Genomic DNA, 17201 nt, shown 5'->3' on the forward strand with positions numbered 1-17201 from the left:
CAGGCTCAGCCTGGAAAGCTCAGCCTAACGAGCCACATTTAAATATCTCCAGGCCGAAGCATAATTAAAAAAGAGAAAGAAGCACCCAACCATCTTTAAAAGTGCTCGCCCAGGGTTTCAAAAAGCCCTTTAGACCAATTTCCTAAGTCAGAGTTTCAGATTCTGCCGGCCCTGATTCTGAATGAATTCAGCAGGAGAGGTTGTGCTTCCCAGGGAAAGATCCAACCCCCCTGCTCAGAAACCCTTCTCCCTCTCCTCCAGAGCCCAGGATCAAGCTGGAGGGGTCATTTCCATAAATCCATAATGCATCCACCACTCTGGCTTCTCCAGGGTATCCCAATGCTAACTGAGGAATGCCAAAGCAGGAGTTTTATCTTCCAGGACCCACCACCTCCAGCTCTGAACCACAGATACAGCCCAGGTTTCCCACTGTAGGATTTCCATAATCCTGGCTCCTGAGTATTTGTGGGCTAAAGCTGCCTGCTAAGGACTGGAAAAACGTTTTACTCCAGCTTAAAATGGTGAGGATGAGCCTGGTTTATGAAAGGATGTTTAAATTGATGCCATGGGCAGCACTCGGAAGAGCTCATGGTGGTGGTGATGAGCACTGGAGGGTCCAAATCATTGCCAGAGCCCCCCAGATTGCATCCCATAAAGCAGAAATTGCAGGAATAACACACAGCACTGCTGGATCGACCCCTGCTTCAATAAAATCCTTGACAAATCAAAAACTGGTAAGGCTCAACAGCAGGACCAAAACAAAAAATCTCAATTTCTTGAGGGGAAAAGTGCTACAAGCTTTGTTTTTTGGTTGGTTTTTGTCCTCTTTGCCACAGAACACAACTCAAAGGGACAACATGCAGACAAAAGGAACAACCCTCTGAGCTTTTTTGTGTCCTGATCCCTTTTATCCAGCAAAACTTCTCCCAGAACCCTTCTCCACACTTCATTTCTGGAATAAAGACTGAGGGAATTTCATGTCCTTCCTACTTTGGTACAGAATAGCCAAAATAAATCCAACAGGGTTTTCTGCTGGGAAGGGATGTGATCAGAATCTGGAGTTCTACCCTTTCAAAACCTGCTCAGAAATAAGCAGAGAGGGAAATTCCTTATTCCCACAGCACCAAGGAATGCCAGAGATAGAGGGAAAGCCACAAAAATTATCAATATTCTGCCACAAAGTCCCTGCAAGCAGAGAAATAATCTTTTTTCGTAACATTGAGTCCTCTCGTGCCATAACATTTTAGATACAGAAAAAGCTTGGATTTTAATTCTAGGAGTACTTGGATTTACAAAACAACCACCTCACCTTCCAAATCCCTCTGGAACTGAATTCCAAGAAAGAATATCCATGGCTTTGATGTATGGCAGCTAAAACAAAAGCTTCAAAGATGGAATTAAAGAATGGACCGACAGCTGCAACAAACTCTGTGCAGCCAAAACACATTGCATATTTTTAATTCATTTTGTTCCCATTCCAGGAGGATATGAGGAATATCCAGTCTAATTCCTGCTCCAGAACCACTCCTGCCCACTCTCGTCAGCTGTAAGAGAAGTTCAGACTCCTGATTTCACTCCTTTAAATTGTATTTCAAAGTTTGCTCCATTTTTAGACATTTCCAGGAAGCTTTCCCCCCTCTTTTTTAAGAGCCTTTATTGGAACTGACCTCACAGGTACTGAACATCCTTTAAAATTTTAGCACTAATGGATCCATTTCCCAAAGTTTGGGGGTTAATGGTTTTTTTTCAGTGGGGCCAGGCACACAGTACAGCCGAGAGCAGCTAATCCCATTGCCTTCCCCTCCCAGGTTAGATATTCCCAAAACATTTTGGGAGATGTGGAATAATTGAGCAGTGAGCTGCACACACAACCACCATCCTCATCCCATTACCCTTCCCTTCCCAGGAAACCACAAAATCTCCTTGTAGGACTCAGGAAAAGAAGAGAATTTGAGGGGGTTGGGGGTATTTACCCCAAATGTTGTTAAAGGCACTGGTTCCTCCAAACTAAACTGCTTCAAATACCACAGTCCAACACAAAAATTGCCTTAATTATTTTCATCATCCCCTCAGGCCATGTCCACCTTTGGGGAACTGCTCAGGAAAAGTGGGAGCAGGACATTTTGCACACCAGGAATGTGCCACCTTTTCCAGCTGAAACATCAAGCTGAATTTGCCACTGGCAACTCCTATAAATGAAATCATTTCATATCAGGACAAAAAAAAACGTTGCAGCAGAACAAAATAAAACTGGAGTTTGACCCAATTTCACATTCCCTCGGTGAAGTTTAGAGGGTAAAAAACAAAGTTAACTTCTTTTAAGCCGAAAAATAATGCAGAAAGTTAACGGGAAACATTTAAATTAAAGTGGAATGAAATGGAAGATTTGGAGCTATGCAAAAAAGCAGCTCAGCTCTTTAGGGTAATGTTGAAACATTGTCCCTCCAGGTGCTCTGAAAGGAATAAAAGCAGTAATGGAGCCATGAATCATCCACTAAAACATCCCAGCTCCAGAGCAGGAACAGCAGGGATGGAAAAGCAGCCAAATCCCAAAAATTTAATCATGCACCGGGTTTATATTTATTAAAGTTAGCGGTGGGAAACAGAGGAAACATTTCATCAAAGAAACTGCTTTAAGGCCTTTTGCTGTCTGCACTGTGCCCCCCAAAAGGCAAAATCCCAGAATCTGGATTTTGCCAGAGCTGCTAAAAAGTGGGAAATGAGGGAGAGGGGGAAGGAGGAAGAGAGAAAGGAAGGAAATGCCATCATAAACTAATTCATTTAGGGGACTTGGTTTGTTTTTAAAAGGCCAAACTAAATTGGGGCCCAGTTATTTGTCACAGCTGACAAAGGAAGGGCATTTTCAGAGCTGTGAGGGTCCCTGGAAGTGTCCAAGGCCAGGCTGGAAGGGGCTTGGAGCAACCTGGGATGGTGGAAGGTGTCCCTGCCCATGGCAGGGGGTTGGAATGGGATGAGCTTTAAGCCCCCTCCCAACCCAAACCATTCTGGGATTGTGGGATCATCTCCTAGAAACCCTGAGGAATGGATATAAAATGTCTCTTCTTTCCTCCAGGAGCTCTGGTCCTTTCCTTATTTAAACTCTACAGGAAAAAAAGGAAGGATCCTTCTCTTCCCAGGGGGCTTTTCCCCATTTCCATGGCAGAAAGCTTCAAAACTCGAGGTTTGAAAATCCAGCTCGTTTGCAGAAAATATCCATGGAAAATGCAACTGGAGAAGTCTCCAACCAGAGCTGACCTGGGTGAAAAACCAGCAGGGATCTCCCAAATATCCCTGAAGTGTCCTTCAGGTTCAGGAAACCCCTCCAGCTTACAACAGAGCGCTAGGAAGTAAAAAACATGGAATCATGGAATAGTTTGGGTTGGAAGGGACCTTAAAGCTCATCCAATTCCAGCCCCTGCCACGGGCAGGGACACTTTCCACAGCCCGGATTTTCAGGATTCACCTCCCAGCTCAGACCTACAGAATAATAAACCTTATTCTTGTCCCAGAAGATTCCCAGGCTCTACAAAACCACCATCCACACATTCTCTTCCAGCAATTCTCGTGGTCCTTATTCCAAGTTTTACATAAAAAAGATGCTCACACATGGATTTTGTGCATGGAGACCTTCACTGCAGGTGTTCTGCTCTCCCCTCACCTGCACCCAGAACATTCCTGCTGCCATTTAAATGCAGATTTCCAGGTAAAAGGCACCGGTGAAAAGCCAGGAGAGCTCCTTAAGGAGATTAACTCCCTTCTTACTGTAATTCCAGCAGCTGGGAGCCTCATTCCCATAACTATGGAAAATTAAACTGGGAGAGGAAGCTCCTGTTGTTTTCATGGCTACAAGATTTGGTTCTGTGCCTTTTGTGCCCCTGCTCCGTGCAGGAGGCTCAGAATTCAAGGGCAAAAAGAGGATTTTTCCTGCCCTAGAAAATTTGCTTGGCTTTAATTTGTTGCAGAACAGCCCTGTGAAAGTCTGCAGATGATCTAAACAGTGGTTAAGAGCTCACCTTTCCCTCACCCAACGAGGGGAGGCAATAAATGGAGCAAAATTCAGGATTTTGGGGGGGTTCAAGAGGTTTTTCCCTCCTATAGGCTTCTAATTTTTACAAGAACGTTTCTCCGGTTTATGGAGACACCCTAAAACATTGCTGTAAATGTTATGAGAAACAGGAGGTTCTCCTTTTTGTGCTACAAACCTGTGCCACTCCTCTGGAATTTTTGCAGCATTTTAGCAATATTACAGCATCACGGAATCCTTGAGGTTGGAAAAGAACTCCAAGATCATCAAATCCAACCATAATTTCTCAGTTAAATCTCTTTTCCTATGAACACCTGCAGCAAAACACTCTTAGATCATTAAAAACATCAACATTTTTTAATATCCATATTTAAAATCCCCTTTAACTCTTCGAACTCTGCTGCTGAATCAGTTAAATGAATCCTTCATGAGGGACAGGAAGTTTTTTGAGGGAAAACACTTTCCATGTGGACTTCAGGAGTGTTTAAAAGGCTGTGCAGCCTCAGAATATCTTTTACTCATGTTCAAATTAACGAAAAGGATTGGAGAAACTCAGCATGTATCATTAGCTTTGGAATGAGTTACTTTCCCTGGAAAGCCTGAGGAATTTCTGTGCCTCCCATTCCAGATGGGATCTCTGAACCTTTTACTGAAGGAACAGCTCGAGAAAGGTAATTACTGCAGAAAAACAGAAGAGAACTTAAACAGATAACAGGTTATGTAAAAAATCTCACTTTTTTCATGTCTAAGGAAGATTTTTCCCCTCAACCTCAGCAAAATGCAAAGGGTTTGCACCGTGGTGATTTGGATTCAAACCTGAGCAGAAAATAACCTTAGACTACAAAAAAAATGCAAATTAATTCATTTGTACCTGTTTGACTCAGAGCTGTAGCTCTGGATTTGCAGCAAGGGTTACAGGAATATTAAACCTACAAATGAATGGATACTGAAATCAACCCTATGGATATTTAGGAGTGGTGAATTCCCCTAAAATTCACGAGTGGAGACCATTTACTGTTGGAAAAAAAAAAAAAGACATTTAGGAGTAGTGAATTCCCTTAAAATTCCTGAGCGAGAGAGACCATTTACTGCTGGGAAAAAAAGAAATCTGGAGAAACAGTTTGTATTTCACAGAATCTTGGGATCTTAGAGGGATTTGGGTTGGAAAGAACCTTCAAGATCATCTCATCCCACCACCTTCCACTGTCCCAGCTTGCTCCAAGCCCTGTCCAACCTGGCCTTGGACACAGCCAGGGATCCAGGGGCAATCTGTTCACAGGAAGCTACTTCTGGTTTGCCCCAAACATCAGTGGCATTTAAACAAGTCCTTGGACTCTGTGTGCACACACCAGCTCTCTTTTTTCCCACATTATCAATCCTGGAAGTTTTCTGGAGCAGGGACAATCTCTAAATATGATCTGCCCACTTCCCAGCCCAATGGGTATTTCAGAGGCATAATTCAAAATACTCAATACTGATGACTGTTGAAACAAAACGCTGCATGACAGAGCTGCCAAACTGGGCCCTATAAACAAATATTCTTCCAAGTTCTGCTGAAATCCGTTCACCTACCAGAGGAGGTGCACAAAACCTTGTTCAGCTCAGTAAGGCAAACACAGCCTCGGTTTCTTTGCTGTTCTTTGGAGTTCAAAATGTGAGAAGCTGAGTAAGCAGAATGAAAAACAAATAGTCGGTGAAATGCAGGAGGAAATGTGGTCAGCAGCTCACTAAAGCAGCATTATTCACCTGGACTTTGACTATTTAGCTCGGTTAAATTCATGATCCATAAAATAGAGAGCAATAAAATCCATTTTTGTGTTGTTGTTGCAGTGTTGAATTAAAGTATCACTAATGCTTGAGAAAACATTGCTCTCACCCAGCCACTGCTGTGGGTTTTTTAATCAGGAAGCTGAGCAATTGCAGGTTATTATTTCCCCTTGACAAGTTTCAACCCGAGTCTTTTTTAATGCCCTGATACCTTAAAGACTCCCGTGAGCGCAGGAGGCCAAGCTCCAGCACAAAGACACAGCTCCAAACTATTCCACAAAGAATTTGCAGGGTTTTAGGTGAAGTTTTTTGGGTTTCAGCCCAAAAATGGGGCTGCAACTGATGAAGGCAATCCCTGCACCATTCCTGCCCTCCAAGATTGGGGCACAGGCAGCACTACAAGGGGGAATAGGTTCAAACTGAGAGAGAAAAGGTTTATAGTGGATATTGGGCAGGAATTGTTCCCTGGGAGGGTGGGGAGGCCCTGGCACAGGGTGCCCAGAGCAGCTGTGGCTGCCCCTGGATCCCTGGCAGTGCCCAAGGCCGGGGCTTGGAGCAGCCTGGGACAGGCTAGCCAGGGGGTAGAAAAGGATCAGCTTTAAGGTCCCTTCCAACCCAAATCATTCTGTGATTCCATGATCCTTTTAACATGCAAAAAACCCACCCAAAAAAATCCTAAATCCCTCTAATCTTCATGGCTTCAATGCCCATTTAGAAAGCACCAATCACTCTGTGATCTGGAAATGCAGGTCTTTAATAAGGGCTGCATTCCTCCCAATAAATATCCTTTAAATCTGATCTTGGCCTCCTGCCTTTCCATCTCAAAAGCCGTGTCCTGTTGCTCCATTAATTCATCGGCCTCATTTCTGCATTAACTCGAGTGATTCTCTGAGCTGACTTCAGCCTTTCCTGAGATCCCCCCTGTGGTGCCTAAATGGAAGGAAACTCCTTATCCCTGAGTGCTGAATTGCAAATGAGGATGATTTAGGCAGAGTCGGTGTGTGTGAAGTGGGTTTGAACTACAGGTGTCTGACAAGAGTTCTTCTGCTTTCCCTTCCACAGCTTCAAAGTCAAAATTCATCCATTTTGTCTCCCAGGAAAGTTGAACTGACTGCCTCTTTCCTAGAGCTTTGGGAAGTGAGGCTCACCCCATTTGCAGGCTGGGAAGGGTTTCCAAAGCAAATACCTGGAAAAAACAGAAATAAAAATCCATTTTTATTTGTTACAGCAATGGTTTCACCATGTCCTGGAGCAGTCTGGTGCTGATGAGGTTTTGCTGTTTGCTCTCCACGTGGTTTTTATTGGAGTTTCCCAATCCCACCTGGATGTGCTCCTGTGTAAGATGCTCTGGATGCAGAGGGGTTGGAGCAGATGATCTCCAGAGGTCACTTCCAACTCAAACCTTTCTGTGATTCCATGGTTGGAATTGGATTGAACCAACATTCCTTGCTCCCAGATCCATCAGCTGCCAGACTGGAATGGGGTTGGAATGACTTCTTTAAGGTCCCTTCCCACCCAAACCAGTCTGTGATTCCACGAAAAGCACTTTTCTCATTAAGAAGGGAATCACAACTGTTCCAGATATCAAAATATCTTAATTTCATCCCTTAAATTGCAGCTGGATTTAGAAACTTCATATTTGCCATCAGAATCTTGATGGATTCTACTGATGTAAGAAACTTTGCACCCACCAAATGAGAACCTTCAGTGGCACAGATGGTTCCATAAATATCTCACTGGTCACTGGCTAGGAACAGTCTGTTAGTTTTAATACCTACCTGGCTCTTTACTGAAAAGCACAGTAAAACAGGCAAAAATATCATTAAAATAAATACTCTCAGAATGAATAAAAAATGACTCGGCCACTCCAGAATCCCAATGAGGACAAGTGACCTGTAAGTGTCATCTGCTGGCTGATAAAAGCAATTGAGCCAATGTCAACCGAGCAAAGTGAGATGTGATTTCATTTTAGCACTCCTAGAACGTCACAGCAGCAAGGGAAACACAAAAATAAGGCTGTCATGGCTCAAAAGCCAAGGAAATTAATTAATGACTCCTTAAAAGACACCTTAAGATCATTTTTTAAAAGATTTCTTATCATTAAATCCACTTAAATGGAAATGAAGAGCATAGCCATGAAAACGGATAAATTTCAAATGATTTAATCCAGATACCATTTCAAAGTGAATCTAAAATTTACCCCAAATAGACATTTGAACAAGTAAACCAAAAATTCGCTCTGGAAATTCTCTGTGAATCAGATTAATCCTGGGATTTCCAATAATTCCATTCCTTCTAGTGGAAGGAAAGGCTATTCCAGTCATTTCAGCCAAGCTGCCCTTTCTCACCTGACCAAAACCCCAAAGGAACCCAAAAATTCACCATCATTTTCAGAACCCTTTTAACCAAAATATTTGAGGATTTTACTACAGCTCAGCACAGGAGCCATCACTGTGTGGATTCCCTGTCAGGATCATATTTTAAATAGCATTTTGTCCAGAGGGATTCAGACAGAGAACTCCTGAGGAGCACATCCACAGAATCCCAGGGACGCTGGATTTGGGCTGGATCAGCTCATCCCAGCAGGAACCACTTCAGGTGCTCAGCCCATCCCAAGCATCCTCATCCAGAGCTCCCTGAGTGCTGACACTTAAATATTTTACAGGGTAACATTTTATTAGATGAGAGCTGCAAGAGCTGTGGAATTCCTTCCTTTTTCATTATTTTCCTCCCTGAATATTGAGGGAAATGTTAAATAAGCGAGGAGCCCTGTGGGCAGTGGAGTTGCAGCCTGGCTGCTCTCTGGCCCTGCCCTGACAGATGAACCCATCAAGGGGGAAGATGCTTTAATGAACAAGGAGAGGTTTTTAGGGGGATTTTTAGGATAATTTAGGTATTTAAGAGAAGCATTTTCCAAACGTGGGTTCCAACAGGGTTCGGAAATCACGGAGTCAGAGCTCCTTTTTCTCCACACCAACACTTCAAGAAGAGGCATTTGATGTTTCCCAGCTCCCATTTGGCTGCAGCATATGTTCAGGTATTCCCTGTTGTGTTTTTACAGCCACAAACAGTAAACTACCCAAAGCCCTGAGGAGCAGAGGAGCAGCCTGTGAGTTGTGCTTCATCCCAAAAATCACAGGGAACATAAATTAGTGCAGTCATCTGTGTCGTTTATCCCCCTAATTGGGCTTCCCAAAAGGAAGCATTTTCCCTTTCCTCCTTTTAAGTTCCCAGAGCACTTCCTGGGTTTGGATGCAGACACCTCATCCCTTAAAGAGGAGTAATAAACCCCATAAATCAGATCTGCACTGAAATGTCAGCAATAAAACCTCGGTGCAAACCTGATCATTACTGGCCCGTGCTTTCAGGCTGAGGTGCCAGCATCCATATCCCCACTCCCAAATTACCCTGTGGATGTGCAAAATAAAACACCAGTTTGCAAGTCTCTCTGGATCCTTCCCTGGCACTTCGAGTGCAGCCTAAGACAGTGATGGTGTTGTGCAGGCTTGGCTCAGCATCCCAAAAAAGCAGTCAAGAGCACTTGGAATCACTTCCCTGAGCCTCTGTCAATGGGAAGGAAAAGCCTTTCCCATGATCCATCAAAACTGGCCAGTTCAGCCTCTCTCAGAGCTGCTCAGGCTCCTTCAGCAGCCTGAAAATACCAGAAATTGGAAGATTCAATATTATTTTCTTTAATGTCCTGATAGATTTCCACCGGGATCGATGGGATGGAGATCAGGCCAATTTCCCACATCCCAGTTTAATCTCCTTTTCTCCTGGCACCTGAACCAACCTCAGAATTCTTCTCCTGCTGCTCCTGCCCTGGCTCGTGCCAAGGGCCAGCACTCCTGGAAAACACTGCTCCAAATATCCTGGGAATAACATTAGGAAATTTATCCATATGGAGGAAGGCATTTATACATTTCAGAACTAGGACTAAGGAGTTCCTGCTTAATTTAAGGAAATCTGAGCACGTTGCAAGGACCTGAAAACCTCCCCTGGTTTATTTTTATTGAATTCGTTTTCTCCAAGTTAAAATATCTGTGAACTACAAACCTCAGTCTTCAGTGCTCTGCTTCTACCTGTGTTTCTCAGGACCACAGCACCAGTTCTTTACTCCAATCAAGCCATTCCAAGGTGCATCCATGAAGGTTGAAGGAGGAAAATTCCCTGTAAGCAGCGGTGAAAATGACCCATTCCAAGTTTGCACATTTAGTATTTTACAAAATGTTCCAGTGCAGCCTCTGTGTTAAATGGAATAATTCTGCAGCAGTGACCTGTGATGATTTTAAGGAAATCCAGCAATAAGTTAGGATAAATTGACAGATTTGAAGGGCTTGGTCACATTTAAGGTGATTTCTTTTGGGTTTGACCAGGCAGAAATCCAGCAGGAACAGACACAACACTGGAGCTCCCTTTACAGGAGCAGGCCACTGGCAAAGCACATGGATTTATTAATAAGGAAAGCTGGATCTACACCCCATTTTGGAAAAGGACCCCTTTAACTCATTCTGTGTGGAATAAAATCTATGAAATAAAGGTTTTGTAATAAATAGCAAAGTAGGAGTCACAGCACTCAGTTCGCCTGGGGAAACACAGGAGAGTTTTGAACAGGAAGGAGCCTGAGATCTCCTACAAATCCCAGCAGAAGGGGCAAGTTGGGGACTGGAATTTGCCACTTAGGCTGACAGAGAAACATCAGGAACTGGGATGCCAAGCAAAGAACCAAAGGAAAATGCCAAACGAGGAGACAGAAAAGCAGCAGATGGAGATAAATTACACAGGAGAGAGAATTCCAGCTTCTTTCCCTGAGAAATAGGGCCCACACAGCCACCACAGGCTGCCTGTGCCCCTGGAAGGATTTTCCAGCAGGAGAGGAGCCAGGCCAGGTGCCAACATCGCCACGCAGGAGCGAGGAACATCCCTGGGAATGCTGACCTGGGGCACAGCCACTCCTCTCCATCAAGGCTGGCACTTTGGTTTGACCCAAGGCACGAGCCCAACCTGGAAATAAATCCAGGGAATGCTGAGCCAGGGTGCCAGGAAGCCCAGCCCTGTGCCAAGAACAACAAAACTGTTTTGGAGGATGGTTGTGCTGTGTAAAGGAGCAGAGGAGGAGCTGCTCCTGGAGAAACGCAGAGGATACACCAGAGAAAAGCGTTCACTGAGTCCTTGTGCTTTCCAAGTTTAGCAGCAGTAAAACATTGTTGTTATAGAAGAAAATAAATCTATTTTTCTTCCATTTACATGACAGAAAAGCTCTGCTGATTTGGATGGGACCAGGGAAATCTCACAGCACCACTGGCACCAAGCTCCTGATGATCACAGGGAAATCCCTGACTGAAACGAGGAGAATAACAACAATAACAAAAATCTGCCTCTGGATAAATTACCTTAAATTCCTCCCAGGAAACTTGATCACAGTTAACAGAGAAAAACGAAGTGGCAGAGAAGGTGCTAAAGCAAAATCCTTTCCAAAAAACATGGAAAACAGAGCCTGAGGGAGGGATGTGCATCCCAGTGCAGCCGAGCTGGTGCCAGCAGCAAGCTGGGAGTCACAGCCAGCGCCGAGGGGAGCTCTGCTCACAGCTTTGGGGGATTTACTGCTTGGAGGAGCAGAGGAGCCCAGCAGAGATCACATCCAGCTTAATCATTGGAGCAGAGCAGCTGGAAGGCCAGGAGGGAGCTGGTTGATCTTTATCCCAGAAATTCCTGCTTCCCACCTGTCTTCACCTTGGCTGAGGAAAGAGAAGAGAGGGGTGACAGGTTGATCATAGGCCCCACTAGGAAATCTCAGCACAGCTCAGAATAAATAAAAAATTTAGATTTTCTACCACGAACTGCCCTTATCAACCCCCAGGAGCCATAAGCTCCTGTTTCTAACCAGCAGCAGAAGGAAAACTATTGGATTTCTCCCACGGAATTTCCCTCACACTTCCTTTAGCTCAGGGACTCTCCAGGTGTAACTCAGCTGCAAACATCTCTCCTGCCCTGTGACAGCTCTGTCCTCCCTCCCATCAGCATTTACCCACCTGGATCAGACCCTCCTGAGCCTCTTCTCAGCCCCAGGACCAAGCCAGAAGTGGGAATAAAGCATTTTCAACTTGTAGAAAAAACCCCACTCTCTCATTTGATATCATATTAGAGTTTTATTGGAGACAGTTCTGCTATCTTTGACTGAAATTTGATTTTAACAAGACTGTGCCAATGCAGAACCAGGCCCACAAAGGTCTGTAAATTTGTTTAAGCACCACTGCTTTTGCAATAAAGCTTTAATAGGCCCCATACCCCAACTCTGACAAGCCAGACTTTGATTATTTGGAGTTGAGTGGTTTCTTTGTTCTCTCTTAGTAAGAGATGTCACAGCCATCACAGCCTGGTTTGCATTAAACAGGAGAAAAATTCACCCTTTTTATTCAGCCATTTTCAAAGATTTTTGATGGATAGAGGATTGGGAATGAAATCTAAAGAGCAGTAAAATAAAAATAAGAGATAAGCCAGTAATGAAGACAGACACAAAAGAAGATTTCTTTACAGAAGTTCTTGAAGATGTATTTCTACACTAACTCTAAAGTCATTTAAAAATGACCAGGAGGAGGGATCTGAAAATGCAATTGCAGAAATTCCTTTTTCTCAATAATTAAGAAACCATTAGCCATGTTCAGGTGAAATAGGATCCTGTTCTTCCCTAATTTTAAACAAAATAAATAATGAGTAATGCCAAAGGACATCCAGAAGAAGCAAATTCACCCAAGGAGGTAACACAGAACAAGCCAGAGCAGGATGAGCAGGGCTGAATATTTCCTTAAACAAAAAGCTGCCACTTCGTGCTGTCTGGCCCCAAAAATCTGCAATTCCAGGCACTCCCAACCAATGCAAAATGAAGCTTTGTTCAATACAAATTTGTAGAATTTAAACTACTAAAACTGGGGTTTAGCATTGTGACACAGTCCAGGAGCTAAGGAGGAGCCCGTGGCCCTCGGAACAAAACTAAAACAAAAATGAAAAATGGTCACAGGAACTAAAAACGGCCTCAGAAACAATTTCATCCCTGAAAATGCCATTTTTTCCCTGAATATTCAGGAAGTCACCTCATGGATGCACAGGAGCTGTATCAGATCCAGCCCAAGAGGGTGGAATCAGAACTATTTTTACATGGAATAAGTCTCCTCTTTGATATTTTTTAAGAGCACTGATAAAGCACTTCAAAGAGACACAGTCATGCTTATCCTCCCTCCTCAACACCAGGAGTATTCCAAGAGCTGGAGAACAGCAAGAAATTCCATTTTTTTTTTATTTTTAGCTGTCATTTATATTTCTATCTCTGCCTGGGATTAAGGAAGTTTCTCCTTCTTCTCAGGAAAATGAAAGTAGCAGGAATAAAACTGCAGAATCAACAACCAACATCTGCTCAGGGAATATCACGGAGAGAATCCATTTCCCAGAGGGATTAACAGCAACTACAAAAAGCAGGGACCAATATTGACAGAGTCAAATTATCCAGACACACACAGAGACTCATTTCCTGCTCCTGGAGATAACTTCTAAAACTTCATAAATATAATTCCTCATTACCAAATGTCTGGTGTGGATGGGCATCTCTCTACCTTAATAGAGAAAGGAATTGGAATGAGATTTCTCCAAGCTTTAAAATTTTATTTTCAAGGATATTGTGGAAGATTTCTCAAATTATTTTCAAATTTGATTTCGTGTTCCTGAATGTATCAACAACCTTCGTGGACTGGGAAATCAAAAAAAGGCAAATTTATGAAAATCTAGCACCATTGATTAAAAGAACAACAGATTCAAATCTCTAAGTCAAAAACCTAAATCAGAATGGGTCGATTTTTGTCACAATTAGGCCTCTCAACTACAGGGAAGTTAATAATCCAGGACAAGCTTAATTTAAGGATTTTCCTACCACTTTTTCCCTCACAAACTACTGAAACAGTATTGTGGAATTTATGGGTTGTTGATTGCACTCCTATTTACCTGAGGACGGTGATGCTTCCCAATTTAAAGAGCAAATTACCTACAGAGGAACAAACAGGTTTGGACCTAAATTAACTGAATTTTATTCCCCACATTATTTTGCTCCCATTTAATTATAGCTAGATTGTATCATAACTAAATTAAAGCCAAGTCAAATTACTTCTCCAATTCTTGCTCCAGGAATTAAGACTCTTTGCCTTCCAGGAGCACTAAAGTACAAAAACTGCTAGAAATTGTATCTTTTTTTAAAGTGCATTTTACCTACATCTAATTAAAACCATTCATCACTGCAGCATCATTTGGGTTTTGTTGGGTTTGGGGCTTTTTTTTTTTTTTTTTGTTATTGTTCTGATAAACATTCCAGACTAAGCCTAACACTTAATTTTTAGCAAGCCAAGGCCTTGTTTTCCTGGGATGAACTCTGAATATTTCCCAGGCCAGGGCCAATCCCAGCTCCTGGAAGAAAAGACTCTGGAATTTTGACGCAGACCTTAGCACCTCAATTTCCAGAGTTGGTTTTGCTTCCTCACAGTTCAGTGGGATTTGATGACAACCCGAGACTTGTGTCTTATGACTCCTCCTAAAGCCAAACTAAACCAGGAATTTACACCGGCTCTGCTTTGTTGAGTCTCCAGCATTTTTGATCCCATCTTTTCTCAGGAGACTCTTTTTATTTAGACTTGCAGAGAAAAAAAACCAGAGCTTTAGATTTTAATTAATTGCTGAAGCTCCTGCAGTCCTTCTTCCCCTCTTAATACCCACCAACAAACCTCAAACCACTCACAAAGGAAGCTGCTTCTTGCTGAGCCTTTGACTTGCCCACCAAGTGTGGCATCACCATCAACACCTTCCAGAGCTGCTCCCACCTCTGGATTGACTGGAGAAGCTTTGATGGAAGTGCAAAACCCAGGAGCACTTCAAAGTTCACTGTCAGAGATGCAAAGTAGAAAAAAGAAATGAGAAAAAAAGTGTGTCGTTAATGTAGTGGCAAAATAAAACAACGGGCTCGTGTGAGGAGAAATATTTGGGATTGCCACTTTTAGTGGGGTATTACATTTTTATAGAATCATGGAGTGGTTTGGGATGAAGGGATCTTAAAGCCCATCCAGTCCCACCCCTGCCATGGGCAGGGACACCTCCCACTGTCCCAGGCTGCTCAAACCTGGCCTTGGGCACTGCCAGGGATCCAGGGGCAGCCCCAGCTGCTCTGGGCACCCTGTGCCAGGGCCTGCCCACCCTCCCAGGGAAGGATTCCTTCCATAATACAGCTATAATAATAATAATAATAATTATGTGTGTAATTATAACAACCTACACAGACCCAATCCACCACAGATTATAACAATTTATAAATTTCATACCAGGCCAGGCAGAGAGAAGAAGAATTGCCAGGGAGAGAACCCAAACCCCACCAGGCTGGACCTTCCCATCTCCACTTTTGCTCTCCAACACCTGCAGCATTTCCATGAGGACATGGGGCTAACTGGTGAGAAATATGGATTAACTGCAAAACTTAAATCCCACAGTTTGCATCTGTGTTTAAAAAGTCTTGATGACACAACCCAGTGGGGTAAAATGCCAATAAAACCTGTTAGAAGTGTGCCCACGTGGGCTGAGTGCCACTGCTGTGCCACACACTGTGCAGGGAGAGCTCCAAAGACAGGGAAGCCCTTCGTGGAAACCCTGAATTGAAGACAAACAATATTATTCACCAAATTATAGTCAGTTTGGGAAGCTGCAGCCATTAATTGCTTCTGTGGCTTTGTGGGTTTAGGTTTTTAAACACAGTGCCGGAGTGCTTAAAGATCCTCCTGATTAAATAATTCAAAATGTTTGCACTATATAACATGTTTGAAGGGGAGAGAAAACTCTGCTAAACACTTTGAATTCACGAGCAAGCACCTCATTAACATGCCCTGATATCAAATATTTATTACCTTCTCCACTGTAATGAGCTCATTTAAGACAAATGTGAGAAAACCCCATCCTGTATTAAAGTTGGCAATGTTTTATTTATGGGCACTTTAATATTCACTTTAGGCCACACCAAAATATAAACACGCAATTAATATTTCATTAATGAGAAAATAAAATCTATTTCTCCAGCTTGTGCAGGCCTGGAAGAGGACAAAGCAGGGGGTTGTGCGCTCTGATGCTGCATCCACCTTGCTCTGAGGTGGGAACAATCGATAATCAATTATTAAAAATACCTGTTTCCTTCTCTGTTCCAGTGCCTGACCACCCTCTGGGGGAAGGATCTTTTCCTGGTATCCAACCTAAACCTCCCCTGGCACAGCACCAGCCCTTCCCTCAGGTTCTGTCCCCAGAGAGCAGAGATCCGTGCCTGTCCCTGCTCTTCCCCTCACGAGGAAGCTGCAGACCCCAATGATTTTTCCCTCAGTCTCCTCTCCTCCAGCTGAACACTCCAAGTGCCCTCAGCTGCTCCTCATCCTGCTTCCCCTCAAGACCCTCCACTATCTTCACTGACCTCCTCTGGACACTCTCTAACAGTTTAATATCTTATATTGCAGTCCCAAAACTGCTCCCAAGATTCAAGGTGAGGTCACCGCAGTGCGGGACAATCACCCTGAGACCCCCCTACCCACAGCTCTCCTCCAGATTAAACCTTGGATTCACTGCTTTCCACATGGATAAATGTGAGTGGATTTGGGGCAGAGGTCTGAGCTGCTGTGTTTATCAGGCAATATTTCCCAAATTGGGCAGCAGATGAGCTGAAATTTATTCCCAAAGGCAGCGCTGCTCATACATCTCAAATTGCTGCGTTTCTCCTACACTTATTTCTCCTTGCAGCAGCAATATCTGTAACTTTCGCTATGTACACCAGCTAGATAAACACTCACCACCACTTATCTACCCAGAATTGCTGGCTAATGCATTCATGAAGTGGAAACCTCATGTAAATGCAAATTTTTCACCCCCCTCCTCCCAGGGATGTTGCCAGCGGCAGAGTTTGGGGTCAAGGAGCCTCTTCCCATTATTCCACCAGTCCTGGCAGATGCATATCAAGCAGACTGAATACAAACCTCTCAGCTGCTGGGGTCTAATCCAACAGCCTCTGGAACAAGCTGTGATCCTCGAGCTGACTCCAACAAGCTCCTGTTGGGCACCACAGCTCCAGTCTCAGCCTCGGTTTGCACATCAGTGAAACCCCGAGTGCCCCCAGCAGCTCCACGGGAATCACTTGACAAGGAGCAGTGCCAAGCCTTGCGATGCCCCCTCTCTCCAGGGCTGCTGGCACTCCTGGCACAGCAAAAGCTCTGCTGGAGCTCACCTTGCTCAGCTTTTCTCCTCAAGTGTCTCTTCCTGCTGGGTTTTTGGTTCCACTCTCTCAGGGCTGCCCTTTTCCATCACACGTGGTCTCCAATAAATCTTGGAAGATTTGCCCTGGGCAGGGACA

Source organism: Aphelocoma coerulescens, chromosome 9, assembly GCF_041296385.1.
Source record: "Aphelocoma coerulescens isolate FSJ_1873_10779 chromosome 9, UR_Acoe_1.0, whole genome shotgun sequence".
Classification (NCBI taxonomy): domain Eukaryota; kingdom Metazoa; phylum Chordata; class Aves; order Passeriformes; family Corvidae; genus Aphelocoma; species Aphelocoma coerulescens.